The sequence below is a fragment of the Oncorhynchus kisutch genome, linkage group LG29 (genome assembly GCF_002021735.2).
Source record: "Oncorhynchus kisutch isolate 150728-3 linkage group LG29, Okis_V2, whole genome shotgun sequence".
NCBI lineage: Eukaryota > Metazoa > Chordata > Actinopteri > Salmoniformes > Salmonidae > Oncorhynchus > Oncorhynchus kisutch.
Genome location: NC_034202.2, coordinates 13672351 through 13688609, shown reverse-complemented (window position 1 = coordinate 13688609; position 16259 = coordinate 13672351). Strand labels below are relative to the sequence as shown.

The following is a 16259-nucleotide window of genomic DNA, read 5'->3' as shown; positions in this document are numbered from 1 at the left end:
ACCACAGCTTTCTTTCTTTTGGTTGTTTATACCTGAGTAACAGGGACTTTTTTTGTATGGTCATGGTAAAAAGTTTGTTTTTGAATTGGTGAATAGTTTGTCTAATAGTTTGTCAACAGCGACCCATTCTAGTTAGGTCTTTCGTGACATCACAACTATTTCTGGGAATTACGCCTTCCTGAAACTAACTATGCAATGCAAACCATAAGACATGTGAATGTCACATTCATTATGCTAGGTAAGTTCCTCCTTACCAGAAGATCCCCTGTAGGAAAGTAACCCATGACTGTGGAGTTGGTAGATTTAATAGATCCGTTTCACCTATTGTGTGTTGGTTGACTTTACTTTCTTACATGGCCTTGGCTTTCAAAGTTTGTTTATTTTGAGGTGACTGTGAGGCATGTCTACAAATCTGCTGCAAAGTGGGGATTTCCTAACTACGTGTTTAGGCTTATGTTGCCTGGATGAAAACAGTTTTTCAGCCCCTGCCCTGTCGTATTTATGCAGTTCATCAGTCCCATAACCTCCGCTAGTGACATACACTTTGGCAGCATTTTAGACAGGCAGCCCAATTCACATATTTTTTTCACTAATTGATCTTTTGACCAATCAGATCAGCTCTGAAAAAGATATGATGTGATTGGTCAAAAGACCAATTTAGTGGAACAAATATCAGAATGGGCTGCCTGTGTGAATGCAGCCTAAATAACCTCTAACCTGTTTGCTGTGTGTGCATAATCTCTCTCTCTCTCTGCATGCTTACACACAAATAAAGCAAATATGTTTTCATAATGATGTATCATTGTGTGTCAAAGTGAATAACACTATTCAGCCAAGGCATATCGTGCATGTCTACAGTTGGGATTACCACCAATTGAGGGGCATGAATGAAACACGTGCCCTTTAGGTTAGAAGTCAACTGGTTGCCATCAATATATTTCATTCACTTATATCATGCTGTCTGATCAAGGTCAATAAGTCTGAACAAGAAAAGTTGAGTAGGGAAATGTTTTATTTTACTTTTACTACTTCTATTAATAGAAATGTACAGCACCCCAAGAGCGACAGGGATAGCTTTTACAGTCTTTTAGTTGAGGTAATGAATCAACTTAAATAGTACACCACCATCTCAAACCAAACACGTTTTGTGACTTTCCAGCCATGTCTTTTTGAGAGGTTAAGAAGAGCTTTAGGAACTGAATTTGCTAAAGTAAAACTAACCATAAGCTGTTGTTCTTGGAAGGCAAAGGTAATGTCCTTGCAGTGATATCGAGGAGAGAGGCAGAGGTAGGGGGGTCGTTCAGGGGCTAGCCTAGCTGTGGCGGTAAAGGGGGCTTTTAGCTTATAACGGGGTTGGAGAGGGGGCTGGAGTAGGGTGGGTAACAACAAGGGAGTGAACAGGCAGGAACAAGGGGTGACCATGGTATTCTTATATTTTCTTATTTTTGTTGCATTGTCGAGAAGGCACCTGCAAGTAATCATTTTGTTGGACGATGTATCAAATCTAATTTTATTTATCACATGTGCCGAATACAACAGTGAAATGTTTACTTACAAGCCCTTAACCAACAGTGCAGTTTTAAGAAAATAGTTAGTAAAATATTTACAAAATAAACTAAAGTAAAAAATTATTGATAAAAGTTACACAAAATAATAATGAGGCTATATACAGGTACTGAGTCAATGTGCGAGTGTACAGGTTAGAAGTTTACTATGCGTATACCATACATACGACTAATAAAACTTGAAACTAGTCATAGACCATGAAATGGTGCATGGAATGATCTGGGATGCTGCTGGTTGGTACACCTGCTTCTTCCAGTCCATAAAACCTCATGAGCAGGCTTCTCTGGGGCCTTGTTGCCAGCAGCACCAACAGGCCTACTCACAGCGCCTGGGTCCTTTGTGCCTCCCGTGCCTGGTCCTCTGCCTCCTGCTGTTTTGTGCTGGACGACTGTAGCCCATGACGTGATTTCACACAACACAACCAGGCACGGCAGAAAGAGAGGGGGTTTTGTCCCGGGACCCTCTTTTGTGCTGTTGTTTAGTTTGTTTGTTTTCAGAGTTTCTAATGAAGAAGGCCACGAGTTGTGGTCCGTCACTGCCACAGTAGGGACACCAGGAGGTCTGGAGAATAAAAAGCTTCCAGGTCAATAGCATGGAGCAAATCACCTCGCTCTAATATCTCTGTCAGTTATCACACGCAATTCCGGCCTCAGTTGCCTTGTTCCCCCAGCATGTGAAGGGCACTCGCGTGATAAGTCTGCGCTCTTGCTGTGACCAAAACTCCTACTCCTCACGGCATCTACAGGATAGCCTACTGAGTTGACTGTTAACTCAACTAACACTCAGCTATTGAAACAATGATGCTGAGCTGACCTCAACCCTCTAGCAGGCTGAACTATGTTAAATCTGATTATTGGTGCATACTCATTTATGTCTGGAAAATGCCACAACCACTATTTATTCTAATGTCTTAAACATGTAGTCTATGTGAGTAAATGTAATCCGAATGATAATATATCATCCATCATACATTCTTCACTTTATACCAAAAATTGGATGTGGCAACCAGTCCCCAAATATTGCTGAAACAGACTGGCAACTGGGCTAATAGAGAACCTAAACTGTGCTTGTATGACAAATATATGTTGCTAACATATAACATAAATGTCAATGGATGTGTAAGAGGAAGGTAAACAGATCTACGTTTCAGGTTTTACCCAAGCTCTTTACTCAATTGGTGTTTGGTAACTGGGACTAGATCTGCACCTAATCAAATCAAATCAAATCAGATCTGCACCTAGGGGCCACTTTACCCCAATCTTGTTATAATTTCCCCCCAGTATGTGATAAAATCTAATGAACACATGGGGGCAGTATAGACCAATCTGACACACCAGCACTAGGCTTGCAACGAATCAAGTTCATGATGGGTAACTGAGCTGAAATTGCTGCTATTGAATGTGACATCAAACAATGAGTTGGCGAGTCTGATTGTACTTAAAGCGTCTGTTTTTTATTGTCTTTATAAAATAATATTTAAGTGTATTTTTCATGTACTGAGTATAAGAGATGCATTTTAGAAAACAACGTGTCATACAGTATATGCAGTCATGTACTCTCATGTCATCTATTGTGTCCAGTTGCACATGTGGGATTAGTGATTTTGACTGCAGATGGCAGAACTGGTTCAGTCCAATAACCTTGATGAATGAAGTGTTGTCATCCGCGGGGCTGAGTCCCCTGGTCTACATCTCACACATTTCTCCATTCATTCAATAATTGCTGCAGGCAATTTGGGTTACAAGCTGCACTCAATGGTACAACTGTAGTGGTCTCTGCCTGGTATTCAACTGTTTCCCCAGAACCTGCACACATTAGGCCTACTCATAGCTTTATATTTGTTTATGGTTGTACTGCTGCTACTGCTGTTGTTGCTGCCAATGAGCTGTAGCCTAAACTGATTCTCCAGTCCATGTTTGCTCAATTTGAGTTAATGGGTTAAGCAGGAAGGGCGGTAACTCCATTTGGACTCCCTCTCATTTCCTACGTTGCTATGGGCACTAGTATGAGTAATGACCTTGTATACATGAGTGCAGCAATAAGTTAGTGGAGAACAGCAAGATATGTTTTCAGTATGGGAGGGGGTTGGGCTCACTTATGGTGGACCATATGGGAGGGCAAGCAGTGAAATAGAAAGTGCAACACTCACTAGCCTTCCCATGCAAATTAAGTGTTTTGGATGGCATACAAATATAACTCCCCATGGAAATAAATAGTTATGTATGGATTCATTCTTATGTTGTTCGTTTGTAATTTGGCTACCTTTCTACCATGTAATGGGCTACTGTAAAAATAAATGTTGGACATTTAAACATTTTCAAAAGACTAGTCTCTTCAGGAGGCACTGATAAGGGAACATTTTATTTTCTACATTTCCTTCAGAAACTATTCCTACTCTGACTTATTCCACATTTTGTTGTGTTACAGCCTGAATTCAAAATGGATTAAATCATTTTTTTCTCTCTCACACATCTACACACAATACCCCATAATGGCAAAGTGAAAACATGTTTTGAGAAAGGTTTGCAAATGTATTGAAATACAGATTTATCATGTACATAAGTATTCACACCCCTTTGCTATGTGCTTCTACAAAGTATTGACTCAGGGGTGCTAATACTTATTTAACCCTTGTGTAGTCTTAACATTCTGTTTACTACCTTATCCTAAGGGTAAAAAATGACCTGCCTTCACTAAACCCCTAAAATAAAGTAGCTTAATTGAATTGTAAACCCCAAATCTGTTTTGCATGAAGAAACAACTTGTCATTCATCACAAACTTTGTGAATATCTGGGTTTCCCATTTTCACAATGCAGAAAGACTGCATTTAATCAGTGGACACCACTTGTTTTTACGACAACATACCTGTCATAATTGTTTTCTTTACTTTATTATTATTGCTAAAGGTACTGCATAGGTGTAAACATACATTTGTCTTTAGCAAGAGATAGCAATTGTATAGCCTAAGAAAGTAGAAAAATGTGCAGAAAGTAGTTTTGAATGCATTTTATTGAAAGGAAACGAGTCATACTTTTTTGGCAACATAGTGATATATTCTTATATACTGTACAATGAGAAATTCAACTACAAAATACTAGTATTCTCCCATTGCCCCCATCCACAAGGTGTATAAACAACAACAATAAGTAAGAATAAAATAAGATAATAGATACAAAAACATGTAGAACATAAATCAATCAACTTTAATTAGCACATGTAGGACAGTATGCAAGTGTGTGTGCATGGACTTTGCAGATGTATTTTTACCATGTGCAGCACCTATTATTTGTTTTACAGTCCTTTTTTGGGGGCAGAATTGGAATCTCCTCCTCTTGCCTGCCCCAGCTGCAGCCTCATGTGGATCAGGACAAGATTCAGCCCCCTGAACAGCTTTCACAAGCACTGCAGAGGCTGCTGTGCGGGGGAGGCACTCCCTCCTTTGAATGTGTGGGGTTACAAGTGCCTTTCCCAGCTGCTCCAGGAACACCCTCCTCTTGTTCTGCTTATCAGGGATCCAGGTAGGATTGATCTTGTTCCATATCATGCAGGAATTGTATGAGGACACATCTATGATGTTATGGAAGATGACCAGGGGCCAGCGGGCAGTCATCCTCCTGCAGCTGTAAGTTACAATCACCTTGTCCAGGTTGTCTACGCCTCCTTTGTTGTGGTTGTAGTCCAGGATGATGGCTGGCTTCCTGTCCTCACGATCACTGATCTCAGCTGTTTTTTGCAGTGTGCTCAGGAGGACCACATTCTTGTGGGGAGGTAAGAAACTAGAGTGGTGGTGGGGGTGAAGGCCAACTTTGAGAAGGCCTCTCTCCCTCTTGTTGCGAAGAGTTCAGGGGGAGCTTAGGCTTGTTCTTTCTAACTGTACCAACCATGGTAATCTTTCTCTTCAGGAGCTGCTGGCTGAGCTCATAAGAGGTGAAGAAATTGTCACACGTGACATTGTGCCCCCTCAGTCCATCTGTCACATCAAGCACAACCCCTGGTTCTTATCCGGGCCTCCACTGGTCGGCTTCCCTGTGTAGACTTGCATCTTCCAAGCGTAGCTGGATTGTGCGTCACAGGCCACTCATATCTGGATGCCATACTTTGCTGGCTTGCCGGGCATATACTGCCGGAAAGAACAGTGACCTTTTGACAAAAGAGATTACTATCAGTAATTAGTATCAGTGTCACAGAAAACAATAACATACATCAAGGATATTACAGCAATACATTATAAAATGAACAGTGAAAATCCCTTACATTAGAGATATGAAAATAAAAATGTACCTCTGAATGGAACCAGTTGCTTATCCACTGTTACTGCAGGCCCAGGGTTGTAGAGGATTGTCAGACGCTCAATCCCCTTCTCCCAGACCTCTCTTATGGTCGTTCGTTTGTCTCTCACACGTCTTGCAGGTGAGAGACCCGTCTTGCAGGTCTTGACTCATGGTTATCAAACCGTCTTGAGAAAGTGTGAAAGACTCAGTGGCATCGTGGCACTGAAAATCGCCCTTCCACTCAGAATCCCAGAGACCACATGTAGCCTCGCCTCGGGACCTATACATACCTGCTAATATTAGCAGCCCTGTGTAGGCACGCAGGTCAATCTCATCCATCTTTTTTCCAGTTGTCTCCATATTTACAGAAACCCTGCAAATTTGTCATCTCCAGGATGATTTTTTTTTAAGGCTGGTGTGATGAACCTGTAGAATGTTGAGGCACTGTCCTGGACATGGGCCACCGCATGTCTTGTGGGCTCTGGGGTCATCCTTATGACATTTTGTGCTGCCATCCTGCCCTGGTGGTCATATGGTGACAAGGACCATGTTATTTTGCTGTTCTTTGACAGAAATGTCTCTCTTTCAGCTTTGGGGGATTTCTTCATCTGAAGATGATGCATTGTGCTCTGGGTTGTATTCTTCCCCATCTTCTCTGATACCTCCTCCTCTTCTAAATAATTTGCTTCCTTATTCCTCCTGGACATCTTAATAAATCAGGTCTACGACCTGTGGGGCACTGAAACGTGCACTCATGGCTTCAGCAAAGAGAGAACTGGGGGGACTGTCATCTGCAGCACCTTTATAGCCTCTGACTGCATTCCCCATTAGTAAACAATGCTTTCAAGAAATGTTTATTTTGTCTGAAATTGTGTTTATTTTGTCTGTGAACTTGGGTCATGTGTGGGGTCGTGGAGGGGAGATGCTCCACATGCACAAGAAAGTTCAACCATTAGCACACAATCTCAATTTCTCTCTCTGTGTGTGTGTGTGTGTGTGTCTTTGTGGTTTTTGTGGTGTGTAAATGATTTTATAACTGCCGGGTCAAAAATGACCCTAAGACAATCTTTGTACCCTGGTGGTGTACAGCTTCATTGGAAATATGAACAAAGACGATGTTTCACTTTATCTAATGTTGGGGTCACTCTAGGAAATGTAATTAAATTTCAAGTTGAAAAAATATCAGTTAGGGGGTTTTCTCTGCTGTTAAACATAGTGGCGGATCATTGTTTTACCCTTAAGACAACACAAGGGTTAAATGAGATATTTATATATTTCATTTTCAACAAATTAGCGAAAATGTCTAAACATTTTTTCACTTTGTCATTAAGGGTGTGTGATTTACAAAAAAAAAACCGATGTCATATATTTTGAAATCAGGCTGTAACACAACAAAATGTGGAATAAGTCAAGGGGCATGAATACTTTCTGAAGGCACTGTACGTACATAGTAAACCGAGTCCCACTCACCACGACCTCACCTGTGAATTAAAAGTGGAAATCAAGTGTCGTCATGTCTCCCATCTCATCCAGGTCCGTGGACACGTAACGGTGTAATTGACCCGTAGAGGGGAGACCTGCAGCTTCACTGATCAACCCTGTCAACACAAAATACTAGATTATTGTTAACTTCACTGTAAAATAGCTAGCTCCGTCCAAATATCATCAGCAAAATCCGAGAGCGCAGCGCGTTAAGGGATTCAGAAGTGGCGTGACATTGATAGAGTTCGATGCGCCATGATTTTTGTGTTATTAGCACATAAAAACATGGTGCTTATTTCTACATATAGTACATCATTAATGAGGGACTGGGTTGTCACTGATGGAGGAGGGGCTGGACCGCCACGCACAGTGGAGGAGAGGGCCGGCAGAACGAGCCTGGCAGCGGTGCTTAGGGAAACCCAGTTCTCCAAAAATAAAGTTTGCCTACACTCTTCGTACCGAACTGAAGACTTCACGAAATTGATTCGCAAACTGTCGTGTTATTGATCGTTTTTACTATTACCTATTGGGGGAAATTAGTAAACGTTGAGACTTTTAGGAGATAGATAGGACGTTGGAAAGTGATCGCTCAACTTTCTACACAGGAAGCGCTTTCAACAGGTCTAGCGAACGGAGCGCGGACGACTCAGGTAAAGTTAAATCCGACAACACAATGTTGCGCTTTGCATCTAGTCTAGCAGACAATTTGTAATATATAACCCCATTCAAAATGCAAGCAGTTGTATGCCAACGCTCTTCCAATAGTGCATAGGCATAGGCTAGCTGACTGCAGGCAGATGAGGATGTTACAATGCGTTATAAATACGTATATCACGGTGTACTGCTGAGGTTGGGCTCTCTAGAGTACAGTTCCTCTCAAGGTTTCTTCCATACCTTTGCAATTATTTGCCACTGACACCCTGAGCTTTTCTTTCTAGACACTTGGGTCCAGCAAGGTTTTTGTTTAACACTTTTTGACAAATGCAATACAATGACAAAATGTGCCGCAGTGTTAGTTCCGAATGTATTGTTAGAGGGAGGTAATTTGTTCCATAAGGTCTTGGATAAGGATCTATGTTTTGGACTCCAGTGAGTGTTGATAATGCATTGTGTATAGAGCTGTTTCACGTTCTTGTACACGTAGGAAAAAAAGGTGCTATCAAGAACCTAAACGAGTTCTTTGTCTGTCCCCATAGGATAACCCTTTGAAGAACACTTTTTGGTTCCAGGTAGAACCCTTTTAGGTTCAATGTAAAAACCCTTTTCACAGAAGGTTCTACATGGAACCCAAATAGGGTTCTTTCTACCTGGAAGTGGAACCAAATAGTTTTTTTCTTATAAGGGAGCACGTGTCAGGTTGACATAGTTTTAATATATTATACTGTCTGCAACTTTAATAGCATCATAAATCAGGTTGAAAAAGACGTGTCTAGTCGTTTTCCTATCTTAGTTCACCTGCATATCAGCCCTTACTGAAGCAGAATGGTTTTGTTTCCTAGACTGAGGACTCACACTGTGCTTGTCTTGGCAGCTGTGTTACATTGTCATCATTCCAGCTTGCATCCCGTTCTCAGGGGCCATGAATCAACACATCAATGAGCATTTAGCTAGATGTTCCTGAGAATCATTTCTATCTCACAACCACACCTGTGCCAAATGCACCAAAGACCATGAGCTGCTACATTTTGGAATTACCAAACGATATGGTGAAATCAAGATTCACCAGTGCAGGTAATGTACAGTTGACGTGGGTGTTGTCATGTGACAGTAACCAGATTCATTCCCACTTGACCTCTCAGGATGTTGACATTTGAAAATATTTGGGTACATGACCAGATGTCAGAACTTGTGTTCCTTCTGGTTTTGACGTGTTTGTTCTCTATTGTGTAGAGAGTGACTGGTTAGTCATTGTTCACATCAGCTAGTCTCCTCAGGCCCAGTGTCTGGCTAGGGGCCAAAATCACGTTTCTTACACACAGACGCACTAAAGAGTAGAGCGGTCAGGGTTAGGAGGACGTCACAACACCTGAGGCTTTTTCAAGGCGAGTGGTGTATGCAGGGCTCTAAATTAATATTTTCCCAACGTAAAAAAAAGTTAAAAGCACAACATACAATCTAGGCGCACCAGAATAGATATTTTTTTAAATGATTGAGATATAGTAAGAGATCAGTCATTAATTTCTATGATCATTGATCTTTTGAAAAAGCTATTTCCTTTCTTTCTGTGCCCCCAAATGTCTAGATATACTGGTAAAGTAACCAGGTTGTTAGCTAGCTAGCTAATGAGGTAACCTGACTGAACAAGGTGTAAACAAATGCCTGAGAGTGGTTTTGGAGCAACCCACGACATGGTTTATGAACAGGGCCTAAAAACGAACTTTTTGGTCCACCAACCATTTATTTTTTTTTTAACCTTTATTTAACCAGGCAAGTCAGTTAAACACATTCTTATTTTCAATGACGGCCTGGGAACAGTGGGTTAACTGCCTGTTCAGTGGCAGAACGACAGATTTGTACCTTGTCAGCTCGGGGGTTTGAACTCGCAACCTTCCGGTTACTAGTCCAACGCTCTAACCACTAGGCTACGCTGCCGCCCCGTTGTGGCAGGTAGATGAAAAAAATCTACCAGCCACTCATTACCTGACACTTATAATTATTACCAGCCAATGCATTTATTTGCCATAATAACACCAACAACAAGTATGGTTTCTCGGCTTTGTTTTTGCAGATTTCGGATTTCCCCCAGATTTTCTTCACGTTTTCACAAAAAAAAATCACTTATTTTAATAGAACATCCGATTTGGTTGTTTTTCCAAGTCCACAACAATCCTTAAACCACATCAGGAGATGACTTTTGAGGTCTTGGAAGAAAATAAAAAAACATATTTTTGTAACGGCTGTTGGAAGGAGAAGGTGAGGACCAAGATGCAGGAAGGAGACAGACAGCCTGGTCCTTGGAGGAGGCACAGGATAGACTGGGCCGTGGAAGCGCACTGGAGGTCTCGAACTAAGGGCCTGCACAACCCTTCCTGGCTGGATGGTGATTCTAGTCCGGCATGTGCGGGGCGCAGGCACAGCACTGACACAGTGCGCCGGCGCAGGATATCTTGGCCCGAGGAGACGTACTGGAGGTCTGGAGAGCAGGGCTGGCACCATCCATCCTGGCTGGATCCTCACCCTAACCCGGCATATGCGGGGAGCTGGGATGTTGCGCACCGGGCTAAGAACGCGTACTGGAGACACCGTGCGCTCCACCGCATAACACGGTGCCTGACCAGTACGATCCCCGCCATGGTAAGCACGTCTTGGAGAGCTGTAGTGCCAAGCTGGCACAGGACGTGCAGGGCTAGGGAGGCACACAGGAGGCCTGGTGCGTGGGGCTGGTACAGTCTTCACCAGACGGCTAACACGCACCTCAGGACGAGTATGGAGAGCTGACTCAGGTGACATCAAATCTCGTACACTCTCCGTCGGGTTCCATCCTTGGCTCCTTACGATAAGCACGGGGAGTTGGCTCAGGTCTGACTCCTGACTCTGCCACACTCCCCATGTGCCCCCCCCCCCCCCCCAGATATTTTTGAGGCTGCCTTTCGGGCTTCCTTGCTAGCCGTGTTCCCTCGTATCGCTGGTTCCCTTTTCTTGCTGCCTCCGCTCTCCTAGCTGCCTCCACCTGGTTCCCATGGGAGGCGATCCCTTCCAGCCAGGATCTCCTCCCATTTGTAGGATCCCTTGCCGTTCAAGATGTCCTCCCATGTCCATTCCTCCTTTTCACCACGCTGCTTGGTCCTTTGGTAGTGGGTAGTTCTGTAACAATATTCGTCGTGAGAAGGAGAGGAGGACCAATGCGCAGTGTGGTAAGTGTTCATCGTTATTGTAATAAATTGAACACTAAATTCAACAAGGAACAAAAGAAACAACCGAAACAGCTCCGTCAGGTGCAAAACACACTAAAGAGAAAATATCTACCCACAAAACCCATGTGGGCAAGAGCTACCTAAGTATGGTTCTCAATCAGAGACAACGATAGACAGCTGTTCCTGATTGAGAACCATACCCGTCCAAAAACAAAGAAATACAAAAACATAGAAAAAGGACCATAAAATGCCCACCGTAGTCACACCCTGGCCTAAACAAAATAGAGAATAAAAGCCTCTCTATGGCCAGGGCGTGACAATTTTGGATTGTATATTTGCCCTTTAATTTAATTTGCGTAGCTCTAGAGACAGTTTTTTTGCATGGAGTTTTTTTTCTGTACTGAATGCACAATAGCAGAGTTTGCAAAACAAAAGACCACCCGATTTGATACAATTCCACATGATATTATATAATTCTGCCAGGGTATCCTGCTTTGCAGTTAATGGTATGCAGTTACCGGGGTAACGGGGCCCTCCCATGGTGTCTGAAAAAAATAATAGAAAAGATGAGAATCTTCAATGTCTCTTCGCTAGCAGTTCTTTCCAACTCAAACTAACAACCTAGCATGTGAACAAAACAATGTAAATATCCAAGAAACACAAGACAAAGTCCCACTGAGTATGTTTACATGAGCACTAATAATTTGATTTTAAACTGATTATGGCAGTAGGCCGAGTGTGGCATTTGTCATGTGAACACTTTACTCTGCTAATCTTAATCGGTGTCAATTCAAAATCAAAGTAAGCATATACTGATTGCCCAGAAAAGCAGTTGTTTCAATCTTTTTAATTATTAGGACATGTAAACAGCTTAATCTGTGTTCTGGCAGTGTATTTCTTTATGTGCATGTGCCAGCAATGGTAGTGCAAGCCTCCCTTTTTTTGTGAGTGAAGAAAGTGTGGGAAAATGAAGTTTTCACATATACTTAATATGTACGATCTCAGAATCAAATAGGCTTTGCAAACATTTATTTAGAGTGGCGATTTTCTGCATTTATTTAAATATGGACTATGCAGAAATGTCCATCTTTGCCTGGTTGCTAAAATTCTAATAGTTTGCCTAATTTCAGTTTGTGACCAAACAACCTTTATTTAATTAGGCAAGTCAGTTAAGAACAAATTCTTATTGACGATGATGGCCAGGGGCAGAACAGTAAGAGAAAAGCTGCGAAATGGAGAGTAAAAGAGAAGTGACGTCCAGAAAAGTAATGTTTTGGAAAGATTTGATGAAGTGGTAAAAGAGGATTATAGCAGTGTTATGTGTGATGATTGTGATACCATTTCGACAGTCACAAGATGGATTTCAAATAGGCTTGAACTGTAGCCTACTGGTCAGATGGGTTAAATAGAAACTAAAATCTGGACACTGACTCTAGGTCTATAACCTCTCACATAGCCTTATAAATTCCTGCCGAATTAAGCATTTCTTGCAAGTGAACAAACAGCTGACCCGATCACCACAAGTGTCCATAAAAACAGGATTATTAGGGAAAATCATTCTTCTTGCAAAGCATGCAAACGTTTTAAACAAACTTATATTGATCTGACTATCAACAATAATGATATTATTGTGTGCATTTAACCTTGAGGGGCTATCAAGATTAACCAGTGTGAGGGAACAAAGCTTGAGTAGGGAGTATTAGGCAGAAAGGAGGAAAAGCATAGAGCAGCACCCTTGGCCAAGGGTGTGCCAGAGTGTCCACCCCTAGTGGTGCATCTCCTGCCAGGGCAAAGAACAGCGGGCAGTGTGCGTCTTTGTATTATGTGAAGATACACGACCGTATCTATCCCAGATCTGGTTCAGCACTTGGGGATTGAGCCTCCAATCCCCATGAATGGGATTCCCTCTGGACAACAAGTCCGCTCCTACGTTCAGTACTCCCGGGACATCAGTCACGCGTAATGAGAGGAGTTGTGCTCTGTTCCACAGAATAATCTTGACAGCCAGTCTACGTAGATGCCGAGAGTGAGTGCCACCCTGGCGGTTGATGTATGCTATCACAGTCGTATTGTCTGTCCTGACCAGGATGTGACAATTCCAGAAGAAGAGCAAAAAGTGTTTTGAAGATAGGAATACTGTCAGTAGGTCAAGGTAGTTTTACCACTTTACCGTAGTTTTACCTGTTTACCGCTCTTCCCTCGTGAACTGGTCCCCATCCCGTGAGTGATGCTTCGGTCGTCAACACCTCACTGACACTACCCCTAGGAGAATGCCTGTAACGAAGATGAAGGGGCTCCTCCAGTGGCGGAGGACCGAGAGACAGACTGTGGTCACCTTTTACCTTTCGATTTAGGTGACAAAGTACACAGGCACTGGGCAGAGACCCAATGCTGGGAGTCTCTCATCCTCAGTAGTCCCAGTAGTACTACTGAAATGGTGGAAGCCATCAACCCCAGCACTCTGAGACATATTCTGAACAGGGCAATACACTGATGGAACGGTGTGATGCGGCTGACCGATAGTGTGGTCCAGAAGAGATAGAATCCAGTCTGACACCCAGGTATTCTTTGTGTGCACCAAACTAAGCTCTTTTTCTGGTTGATCTTGAACCAGGATGCCAGAGCCGCTTTAACACGCTGAACGTCTGGGTGGCTAATGCAAGCCCGACGGAGACAGCAAGGTACTCGTAGGCCATGCCCTGAAAGGTGAACCCGAGAAACATGGCAGAATGCTAATGTGAGGTAAACTGTGGTGAACCAGTCACCTCAACGAATAGAGCGAGACAGCACGTTGAGCATACAGAATATGAACTTCCTCACATAGCTGTTGAGGACCCGTAGGTCCAAAATGGAGCGTTGAAAGCGGGTGGTTTCATAACACTGCAGTGTCTACCCCTTTGTGACTGTGGACAGGACCCAGGGCTGGACTGTGCATGTGTGCCAGTTCACTGCTCTTGTAGTGAGTTGCCCACAAGTTATTTTTCAAACTTATTTTATTTGCTGCTTCACATTTCTCTAGTATAGGCTACTACAGTAATGAACGATATCAGCAAAATGCTGATCGGTATGGTCTGTGTCGATCTATTTTCGGTTTATCATCCCAGATCTAGAGTTGAGTGAACTCCCTCCATCTTCCCTGTGGCTGGACATATAGGAATGAGCCGCTGCACGGGGATAGGGCTCATGGAGCGCAATTGTACCTCTCTCCTGTTTTGTTGGGGGAGGAAAGTCTGCGCTCAGCCCAAGAGGGGACAGGCTAGAATATGGTGTGAACTGTTGACTGCCCCTCTCTGCCGCTGGGGACTGACCTCTTCTTCGCTCCAAGGGAATCAATGGGGCTGGGCCTCATTGCAGGTGCAACAAAGGACCGCTTCCCCCACTGGCTGCCTCTGTTATTGGGTCTTGACTAGTGGCCCTAGCGCCAGTGTACTGCCCTCTCCCTACCCCGAAGCCATGCATTCTTCTTGCTGGGGTTCCACGGTTCCCAGGTATGTGAGGCAAGGTGAAGTTGAAGGCTTTGCCCTCCTTCTTGTGAAGTTCGCACCTCTGCCGCATGGCGGTGGCCTGCCGCGCCAACAGGAGCATTGAGGAAGTCTGCCTTCTCCTTGTCTGATAGGCTGGACATATTCAGCCAGAGGGCTCTCTCCCCAACCACTGCAAGTCTCATAGTGCACCCACAGCTTTAAATGCCGCCTCTGGAGACAGGTTTTTATACAGTTGTCAGAAGTTTACATACACCTTAGCCAACTACATTTGAATTCAGTTTTTCACAATTCCTGACATTTAATCAGAGTAAAAATTCCCTGTCTTAGGTCAGATAGGATCACCGCTTTATTTTAAGAATGTGAAATGTGAGAATAATAGTAGAGCAAATTATTTATTTAAGCTTTTATTTCTTTCATCACATTCCCAGTGGGTCAGAAGTTTACATAGACTCATTTGGTAACATTGCCTTTAAATTGGTTAACTTGGGTCAAACATTTTGAGTAGCCTTCCACAAGCTTCCCACGATAATTTGGGTGAATTTTGGCCCATTCCTCCTGACAGAGCTAGTGTAACTGAATCAGGTTTTGTAGGCCTCCTTGCTCGCACACACTTTTTCAGTTCTGCCCACACATTTTCTATAGGATTGAGTTCAGAGCTTTGTAATGGCCACTACAATACCTTGACTTTGTTGTCCTTAAGCCATTTGCCACAACTTTGGAAGTATGCTTGGGGTCATTGTCCATTTTGAAGACCCATTTGCGACCAAGCTTTATCTTCCTGACTGATGTCTTGAGATGTTACTTCAGTATGTCCACATAATTTTCAATTCCTCATGATGCCATCTATTTCGTGAAGTGCACCAGTCCCTCTTGGAGCAAAGCATCCCCACTACATTGTGCTGCCACCCCCTTGCTTCACGGTTGGGATGGTGTCCTTCAGTTTGCAAGCCTCCCCCTTTTTCCTCCAAACATAACAATGGTCATTATGGCCAAACAGTTATATTTATGTTTCATCAGACCAGAGGACATTTCTCCAAAAAGTACGATCTTTGTCCCCAATGTGCAGTTGCAAACCGTAGTCTGGCTTTTTTATGGCAGTTCTGGAGCAGTGTCTTCTTCCTTGCTGAGCGGCCTTTCAGGTTATGTCGATATAGGATTCGTATTACTGTGTACATAGATACTTTTGTACCTGTTTCCTCCAGCATCTTCACAAGGTCCTTTGCTGTTGTTCTGGGATTGATTTGCACTTTTCACACCAAAGCACGTTCATCTCTGGGAGTCAGAACGCGTCTCCTTCCTGAGCGGTATGATGGCTGCGTTGTCCCATGGTGTTTATACTTGCATACTATTGTTTGTACAGATGACCGCGGTACCTTCAGCCATTTGGAAATTGCTCCCAAGGATGAACCAGACTTGTGGAGGTCTACAATTTGTTTCTGAGGTCTTGGCTGATTTCTTTTGATTTTCCCATAATGTCAAACAAAGAGGCGAAGAGTTTGAAGGTAGGCCTTGAAATACCTCCAATTGACAAAAAATTATGTCAATTAGCCTATCAGAAGCTTCTAAAGCCATGACATCATTTTCTGGAGTTTAAAGGCAC

The 16259-nt window shown here is 43.1% G+C and overlaps 1 protein-coding gene across 4 annotated transcripts in view; it reads left to right on the top strand.

Annotated features, from left to right (window-relative positions):
• The window catches only part of arhgef28a (Rho guanine nucleotide exchange factor (GEF) 28a), a 127004-nt gene that overhangs the window by 4199 nt on the left and 106546 nt on the right, over positions 1-16259 (top strand). The window contains exon 1 of one of the 4 annotated variants that reach the window (XM_031808821.1): positions 7728-7970. The exons of the other annotated variants lie outside the window; for them this stretch is intronic. The gene's annotated coding sequence lies outside the window, so the exon portion shown is untranslated. Of the gene's footprint in view, positions 1-7727; positions 7971-16259 lie in introns of those variants that run through there. 4 annotated transcript variants of the gene reach the window in all.